The following is a 10,004-nucleotide window of genomic DNA, read 5'->3' on the forward strand; positions in this document are numbered from 1 at the left end:
TGTGAGAGACGTTCGTTCATCTTGCACAAATGGAACGGTTTGCAGGTGATACTTTTACTCTGGATTCTCAGTCTGTTTCCTAGTGCCCGTATGAAGGTCCTGCATTTTTCACTGTAAAAACGAGTTGGAGCCTGTACCTCCCCATATATATGTATGGAGTGGAGATTGCAACTGAAAAGAAACTTTGTGTTCCGAACAAGCTAGGTGAAGGACGGCTTTCACACACACTTATCTCTCAGAACTGAGCATGTGGACAGACGTTCGTTCAACTAGCACAAAAGGAACGGGATGTAGGAGAAATTTTACTCTGGTTTCTCAGTCTGTTTCCTAGTGCCGATTTGAAGTTCCTGCAGTTTTCGCAGTAAAACCGAGTTGGAGCTAGTACCTCCTCATATATATGTATGGAGTGGAGTTTTCAACTGAAAAGAAACTTTGTGTTCCCAACAAGCTATGTGAAGGACGGCATTCACACACACTTATCTCTCAGAACTGAGCATGTGGGAGACGTTCGTTCATCTAGCACAAAGGGAACGGGTTGTAGGATGAAATTTTACTCTGGTTTCTAAGTCTGTCTCCTAGTGCAGGTTTGAAGTTCCTGCAGTTTTCACTGTAACATGGAGTTGGAGCTAGTACCTCCCCATATATATGCTTGGAGTGGGGTTTTCAACTGAAAAGAAACTATGTGTTCCCAACAAGCTATTTCAAGGACGGCATTCACACACACTTATCTCTAAGAACTGAGCATGTGGAGAGACGTTCGTTCATCTAGCAGAAAGGGAACGGGTTGTAGTAGAAACTTTTATTCTGGTTTCTCAGTCTGTTTCCTAGTGCAGGTTTGAAGTTCCTGCATTTTTCACTGTAAAACCGAGTTGCAGCTAGTACCTCCCCATATATATGTATGGAGTGGAGTTTGCAACTGAATAGAAACTTTGTGTTCCCATCAAGCTAGGTGAAGTTCGGCTTTCACACACACGTATCTCTCAGAACTGAGCATGTGGAGAGACTTTGTTCATCTAGCAGAATGGAACGGGTTGTAGGAGAAACTTATACTCTGGTATCTCAGTCTGTTTCCTAGTGCCGGTATGAAGTTCCTGCAGTTTTCACTGTAAAACCGAGTTAGAGCTAGTACCTCCCCATATATATGTATGGAGTAGATTTTGCAACTGAAAAGAAACTTTGTGTTCACAACAAGGTAGGTTAAGGACGGCTTTCACACACACATACCTCTCAGGACTGAGCATGTGGAGAGACGTTCGTTCATCTAGCACAAAGGGAACTGGTTGTAGGAGAAACTTTTACTCTGGTTTCTCAGTCTGTTTCCTATTGCCGGGTTGATGTTCCTGCAGTTTTCACTGTAAAACCGAGTTGGAGCTAGTACCTCCCCATATATATGTATGGAGTGGAGTTTGCAACTGAAAAGAACTTTGTGTTCCGAACAAGCTAGTTGAAGGTCGGCTTTCACACACACTTATCTCTCAGAACTCAGCATGTGGACAGACGTTCGTTCATCTAGCACAAAGTGAACGGGTTGCAGGGGAAAATTTTACGCTGCTTTCTCAGTCTGTTTCCTACTGCCGGTTTGAATTTCCTGCAGTTTTCACTGTAAAACCGAGTTGGAGCTAGTACCTACCCATATATATGTATGGAGTGGAGAATGCAACTGAAAACAAACTTTGTGTTCCCAACAACTAGGTGAAGGACGGCTTTCACACACACTTATTTCTCAGAACGGTGCATGTTGAGAGACGTTCGCTCATCTAGCAGAAAGGGAACGGGTTGTAGGAGAAACTTTTACTCTGGTATCTCAATCTGTTTCCTAGTGCCGGTATTAAGTTCCTGCAGTTTTCACTGTAAAACCGAGTTGGATCTCGTACCTCCCCATATATATGTATGGAGTAGATTTTGCAACTGAAAAGAAACTTTGGTTCCCAACAAGGTTGGTTAAGGACAGCTTTCACACACAAATACCTCTCAGGACTGAGCATGTGGAGAGACGTTCGTTCATCTAGCAGAAAGGGAAATGGTTGCAGGAGAAACTTTTACTCTGGTTTCTCAGTCTGTTTCCTATTGCCGGGTTGATGTTCCTGCAGTTTTCACTGTAAAACCGAGTTGGAGCTAGTACATTCCCATATATATGTATGGAGTGTAGTTTGCAACTGAAAAGAACTTTGAGTTCCGAAGAAGCTAGTTGAAGGTCGGCTTTCACACACACTTATCTCTCAGAACTCAGCATGTGGACAGACGTTCGTTCATCTAGCACAAAGGGAACGGGTTGCAGGGGAAACTTTTACTCTGCTTTCTCATTCTGTTTCCTAGTGCCGGTTTGAAGTTCCTGCAGTTTTCACTGTAAAACCGAGTTGGAGCTAGTACCTCACCATATATATTTGTATGGAGTGGAGTTTGCAACTGAAAAGAAACTTTGTGTTCCCACAAGCTACATGAAGGACGGCTTTCACACACACTTATCTCTCAGAACTGAGCATGTGGAGAGACGTTCGTTCATCTAGCACAAAGGAACGGGTTGCAGGAGAAACTTTTACTCTGTTTTCTCAGTCTGTTTCCTAGTGCCGGTTTGAAGTTCCTTCAGTTTTAACTGTAAAACCGAGTTGGAGCTAGTACCACCCCATATATATGTATGGAGTGGAGTTTGCAACTGAAAAGAAACTTTGTGTTCCCAACAAGCTAGGTGAAGGACGGCTTTCACACACAATTATCTCTCAGAACTGAGCATGTGGAGAGACGTTCGTTCATGTAGCACAAAGGAACGGGTTGTAGGAGAAACTTTTACGTTTGTTTCTCAGACTGTTTCCTAGTGCCGGTTTGAAGTTCGTGCAGTTTTGACTGTAAAACCGAGTTGGAGCTAGTACCTACCCATATATATGTATGGAGTGGAGATTGCAACTGAAAACAAACTTTGTGTTCCCAACAACTAGGTGAAGGACGGCTTTCACACACACTTATCTCTCAGAACTGAGCATGTGGAGAGACGTTCGTTCATCTAGCACAAAGGGAACGGGTTGTAGGTGGAAATTTTACTCTGGTTTCTCAGTCTGTCTCCTAGTGCAGGTTTGAAGTTCCTGCAGTTTTCACTGTAATTCCGATTTGGTGCTATTAACTCCCCATATATATGTATGGAGTGGAGTTTGCAACTGAAAAGAAAATTTGTGTTCCCAACAAGGTAGGTGAAGGACGGCTTTCACACACACTTATCTCTCAGAACTTAACATGTGGAGAGACGTTCGTTCATCTAGCAGAAATGGAACGGGTTGTAGGAGAAACTTTTACTCTGGTTTCTCAGCATGTTTCCTAGTGCCGGTTAGAAGTTCCTGCAGTATTCTCTGTAAAACAGAGTTGGAGCTAGTACCACCCCATATAAATGTGTGGAGTGGATTTTGCAACTGAAAAGAAACTTTGTGTTCCCAACAAGCTAGGTGAAGGACGGCTTTCACACACACTTATCTCTCAGAAATGAGCATGTGGACAGACGTTCGTTCATCTAGCAGAAAGGGAACGGGTTGAAGGAATAACATTTACTCTGGTTTCTCAGTCTGTTTCCTAGTGCCGGTTTGAAGTTCCTGCTATTTTCACAGTAAAACCGAGTTGGAGCTTTTACCTCCCCAAATATATGTATTGATTGGAGTTTGCAACTGAAAAGAAACTTTGTGTTCCCAAAAAGCTAGGTGAAGGACGGCTTTCAAACACACTTATCTCTCAGAACAGAGTATGTGGAGAGACGTTCCTTCATCTAGCACAAAGGGAACAGGTTGCAGGAGAAACTTTTACTCTGGTTTCTCAGTCTGTTTCCTAGGGCCGGTTTTAAGTTCCTGCAGTTTTCACTGTAAAACCGAGTTGGAGCTAGTACCTCCACATATATATATATGGAGTGGAGTTTGCAACTGAAAAGAAAATTTGTGTTCCCAACAAGCTAGTTGAAGGACGCCTTTCAAACACACTTATCTCTCAGAACTGAGCATGTGGAGAGAGGTTCGTTCATCTAGCAGAAAGGGAACTGGTTGCAGGAGAAACTTTTACTCTGGTTTCTCAGTCTGTTTCCTATTGCCGGGTTGATGTTCCTGCAGTTTTCACTGTAAAACCGAGTTGGAGCTAGTACATCCCCATATATATGTATGGAGTGGAGTTTGCAACTGAAAAGAAACTTTGTGTTCCCACAAGCTACGTGAAGGACGGCTTTCACACACACTTATCACTCAGAACTGAGCATGTGGAGAGACGTTCGTTCATCTAGCACAAAGGGAACGGGTTGCAGGAGAAACTTTTACTCTGTTTTCTCAGTCTGTTTCCTAGTGCCGGTTTGAAGTTCCTTCAGTTTTAACTGTAAAACCGAGTTGGAGCTTGTACCTCCCCATATATATGTATGGATTGGAGTTTGCAACTGAAAAGAAACTTTGTGTTCCCAACAAGCTAGATGAAGGACGGCTTTCACACACACTTATCTCTCAGAACTGAGCATGTGGAGAGACTTTCGTTCATGTAGCACAAAGGAACGGGTTGTAGGAGAAACTTTTACTTTTGTTTCTCAGTCTGTTTCCTAGTGCCGGTTTGAAGTTCCTGCAGTTTTCACTGTAAAACCGAGTTGGAGCTAGTACCTACCCATATATATGTATGGAGTGGAGATTGCAACTGAAAACAAACTTTGTGTTCCCAACAACTAGGTGAAGGACGGCTTTCACACACACTTATCTCTCAGAACTGAGCATGTGGAGAGACGTTCGTTCATCTAGCACAAAGGGAACGGGTTGTAGGAGGAAATTTTACTCTGGTTTCTCAGTCTGTCTCCTAGTGCAGGTTTGAAGTTCCTGCAGTTTTCACTGTAATTCCGATTTGATGCTATTAACTCCTCATATATATGTATGGAGTGGAGTTTGCAACTGAAAAGAAAATTTGTGTTCCCAACAAGGTAGGTGAAGGACGGCTTTCACACACACTTATCTCTCAGAACTGAGCATGTGGAGAGACGTTCATTCATCTAGCAGAAAGGGAACGGTTTGTAGGAGAAACTTTTACTCTGGTTTCTCAGCATGTTTCCTAGTGCCTGTTTGAAGTTCCTGCAGTTTTCTCTGTAAAACAGTTTTGGAGCTAGTACCACCCCATATAAATGTTTGGAGTGGATTTTGCATCTGAAAAGAAATTTTGTGTTCCCAACAAGCTAGGTGAAGCACGGCTTTCACACACACTTATCTCTCAGAAATGAGCATGTGGACAGACGTTCTTTCATCTAACAGAAAGGGAACGGTTTGAAGGAATAACGTTTACTCTGGTTTCTCAGTCTGTTTCCTAGTGCCGGTTTGAAGTTCCTGCTATTTTCACTGTAAAACCGATTTGGAGCTTGTACCTCCCCATAGATATGAATTGATTGGAGTTTGCAACTGAAAAGAAACTTTGTGTTCCCAAAAAGCTAGGTGAAGGACGGCTTTCACACACACTTATCTCTCAGAACAGAGTATGTGGAGAGACGTTCCTTCATCTAGCACAAAGGGAACAGGTTGCAGGAGAAACTTTTACTCTGGTTTCTCAGTCTGTTTCCTAGGGCCGGTTTGAAGTTCCTGCAGTTTTCACTGTAAAACCGAGTTGGAGCTAGTACCTCCCCATATATATATATGGAGTGGAGTTTGCAACTGAAAAGAAACTTTGTGTTCCCAACAAGCTAGTTGAAGGACGCCTTTCAAACACACTTATCTCTCAGAACTGAGCATGTGGACAGACGTTCGTTCTTTTAGCACAAATGGAACGGGTTGCAGTAGAAACTTTTACTCTGCTTTCTCATGCTGTTTCCTAGTGCAGGTTTGAAGTTCCTGCATTTTTCACTGTAAAACCGAGTTGCAGCTAGTACCTCCCCATATATATGTATGGAGTGGAGTTTGCAACTGAATAGAAACTTTGTGTTCCCATCAAGCTAGGTGAAGTTCGGCTTTCACACACACTTATCTCTCAGAACTGAGCATGTGGAGAGACTTCGTTCATCTAGCAGAAAGGGAACGGGTTGTAGGAGAAACTTTTACTCTGGTATCTCAGTCTGTTTCCTAGTGCCGGTATGAAGTTCCTGCAGTTTTCACTGTAAAACCGAGTTGGAGCTCGTACCTCCCCATATATATGTATGGAGTAGATTTTGCAACTGAAAAGAAACTTTGCGTTCCCAACAAGTTTGGTTAAGGACGGCTTTCACACACACATACCTCTCAGGACTGAGCATGTGGAGAGACGTTCGTTCATCTAGCAGAAAGGGAACTGGTTGCAGGAGAAACTTTTACTCTGGTTTCTCAGTCTGTTTCCTATTGCCGGGTTGATGTACCTGCAGTTTTCACTTTAAAACCGAGTTGGAGCTAGTACATCCCCATATATATGTATGGAGTGGAGTTTGCAACTGAAAAGAACTTTGTGTTCCCAACAAGCTAGTTGAAGGTCGGCTTTCACACACACTTATCTCTCAGAACTCAGCATGTGGACAGACGTTCGTTCATCTAGCACAAAGGGAACGGGTTGCAGGGGAAACTTTTACTCTGCTTTCTCAGTCTGTTTCCTAGTGCCGGTTTGAAGTTCCTGCAGTTTTCACTGTAAAACCGTGTTGGAGCTAGTACCTCACCATATATATGTATGGAGTGGAGTTTGCAACTGAAAAGAAACTTTGCGTTCCCACAAGCTACGTGAAGGACGGCTTTCACACACACTTATCTCTCAGAACTGAGCATGTGGAGAGACGTTCGTTCATCTAGCACAAATGGAACGGGTTGCAGGAGAAACATTTCTCTGTTTTCTCAGTCTGTTTCCTAGTGCCGTTTTGACGTTCCTTCAGTTTTAACTGTAAAACAGTGTTGGAGCTAGTACCTCCCCATAAATATGTATGGAGTGGAGTTTGCAACTGAAAAGAAACTTTGTGTTCCCAACAAGCTAGTTGAAGGACGGCTTTCACACACACTTATCTCTCAGAACTGAGCATGTGGAGAGACGTTCGTTCATGTAGCACAAAGGAACGGGTTGTAGGAGAAACTTTTACTTTTGTTTCTCAGTCTGTTTCCTAGTGCCGGTTTTAAGTTCCTGCAGTTTTCACTGTAAAAACGAGTTGGAGCTAGTACCTACCCATATATATGTATGGAGTGGAGATTGCAACTGAAAACAACCTTTGTGTTCCCAACAACTAGGTGAAGGACGGCTTTCACACACACTTATCTCTCAGAACTGAGCATGTGGAGAGACGTTCGTTCATCTAGCACAAAGGGAACGGGTTGTAGGAGGAAATTTTACTCTGGTTTCTCAGTCTGTCTCCTAGTGCAGGTTTGAAGTTCCTGCAGTTTTCACTGTAAAACCGAGTTGGAGCTAGTACCTCCCCATATATATATATGGAGTGGAGTTTGCAACTGAAAAGAAAATTTGTGTTCCCAACAAGCTAGTTGAAAGACGCCTTTCAAACACACTTATCTCTCAGAACTGAGCATGTGGAGAGACGTTCGTTCATCTAGCAGAAAGGGAACTGGTTGCAGGAGAAACTTTTACTCTGGTTTCTCAGTCTGTTTCCTATTGCCGGGTTGATGTTCCTGCAGTTTTCACTGTAAAACCGAGTTGGAGCTAGTACATCCCCATATATATGTACGGAGTGGAGTTTGCAACTGAAAAGAAACTTTGTGTTCCCACAAGCTACGTGAAGGACGGCTTTCACACACACTTATCTCTCAGAACTGAGCATGTGGAGAGACGTTCGTTCATCTAGCACAAAGGGAACGGGTTGCAGGAGAAACTTTTACTCTGTTTTCTCAGTCTGTTTCCTAGTGCCGGTTTGAAGTTCCTTCAGTTTTAACTGTAAAACCGAGTTGGAGCTAGTACCTCCCCATATATATGTATGGAGTGGAGTTTGCAACTGAAAAGAAACTTTGTGTTCCCAACAAGCTAGGTGAAGGACGGCTTTCACACACACTTATCTCTCAGAACTGAGCATGTGGAGAGACTTTCGTACATGTAGCACAAAGGAACGGGTTGTAGGAGAAACATTTACTTTTGTTTCTCAGTCTGTTTCCTAGTGCCGGTTTGAAGTTCCTGCAGTTTTCACTGTAAAACCGAGTTGGAGCTAGTACCTACCAATATATATGTATGGAGTGGAGATTGCAACTGAAAACAAAGTTTGTGTTCCCAACAACTAGGTGAAGGACGGCTCTCACACACACTTATCTCTCAGAACTGAGCATGTGGAGAGACGTTCGTTCATCTAGCACAAAGGGAACGGGTTGTAGGAGGAAATTTTACTCTGGTTTCTCAGTCTGTCTCCTAGTGCAGGTTTGAAGTTCCTGCAGTTTTCACTGTAATTCCGATTTGGTGCTATTAACTCCCCATATATATGTATGGAGTGGAGTTTGCAACTGAAAAGAAAATTTGTGTTCCCAACAAAGTAGGTGAAGGACGGCTTTCACACACACTTATCTCTCAGAACTGAGCATGTGGAGAGACGTTCGTTCATCTAGCAGAAAGGGAACGGGTTGAAGGAGAAACTTTTACTCTGGTTTCTCAGCATGTTTCCTAGTGCCGGTTTGAAGTTCCTGCAGTTTTCACTGTAAAACCGAGTTGGAGCTCGTACCTCCCCATATATATTTATGGAGTAGATTTTGCAACTGAAAAGAAACTTTGCATTCCCAACAAGGTTGGTTAAGGACGGCTTTCACACACACATACCTCTCAGGACTGAGCATGTGGAGAGACGTTCGTTCATCTAGCAGAAAGGGAACTGGTTGCAGGAGAAACTTTTACTCTGGTTTCTCAGTCTGTTTCCTATTGCCGGGTTGATGTACCTGCAGTTTTCACTGTAAAACCGAGTTGGAGCTAGTACATCCCCATATATATGTATGGAGTGGAGTTTGCAACTGAAAAGAACTTTGTGTTCCCAACAAGCTAGTTGAAGTTCGGCTTTCACACACACTTATCTCTCAGAACTCAGCATGTGGACAGACGTTCGTTCATCTAGCACAAAGGGAACGGGTTGCAGGGGAAACTTTTACTCTGCTTTCTCAGTCTGTTTCCTAGTGCCGGTTTGAAGTTCCTGCAGTTTTCACTGTAAAACCGAGTTGGAGCTAGTACCTCACCATATATATATATGGAGTGGAGTTTGCAACTGAAAAGAAACTTTTTGTTCCCACAAGCTACGTGAAGGACGGCTTTCACACACACTTATCTCTCAGATTTGAGCATGTGGAGAGACGTTCGTTCATCTAGCACAAATGGAACGGTTTGCAGGAGAAACTTTTCTCTGTTTTCTCAGTCTTTTTCCTAGTGCCGGTTTGAAGTTCCTTCAGTTTTAACTGTAAAACCGAGTTGGAGCTAGTACCTCCCCATATATATGTATGGAGTGGAGTTTGCAACTGAAAAGAAACTTTGTGTTCCCAACAACTAGGTGAAGGACGGCTTTCACACACACTTATCTCTCAGAACTGAGCATGTGGAGAGACGTTCGTTCATCTAGCACAAAGGGAACGGGTTGTAGGTGGAAATTATACTCTGGTTTCTCAGTCTGTCTCCTAGTGCAGGTTTGAAGTTCCTGCAGTTTTCACTGTAATTCCGATTTGGTGCTATTAACTCCCCATATATATGTATGGAGTGGAGTTTGCAACTGAAAAGAAAATTTGTGTTCCCAACAAGGTAGGTGAAGGACGGCTTTCACACACACTTATCTCTCAGAACTTAGCATGTGGAGAGACGTTCGTTCATCTAGCAGAAATGGAACGGGTTGTAGGAGAAACTTTTACTCTGGTTTCTCAGCATGTTTCCTAGTGCCGGTTTGAAGTTCCTGCAGTATTCTCTGTAAAACAGAGTTGGAGCTAGTACCACCCCATATAAATGTGTGGAGTGGATTTTGCAACTGAAAAGAAACTTTGTGTTCCCAACAAGCTAGGTGAAGGACGGCTTTCACACACACTTATCTCTCAGAAATGAGCATGTGGACAGACGTTCGTTCATCTAGCAGAAAGGGAACGGGTTGAAGGAATAACATTTACTCTGGTTTCTCA

This window comes from Camelus dromedarius, unplaced genomic scaffold, assembly GCF_036321535.1.
Source record: "Camelus dromedarius isolate mCamDro1 unplaced genomic scaffold, mCamDro1.pat HAP1_SCAFFOLD_123, whole genome shotgun sequence".
Classification (NCBI taxonomy): Eukaryota; Metazoa; Chordata; class Mammalia; order Artiodactyla; family Camelidae; genus Camelus; species Camelus dromedarius.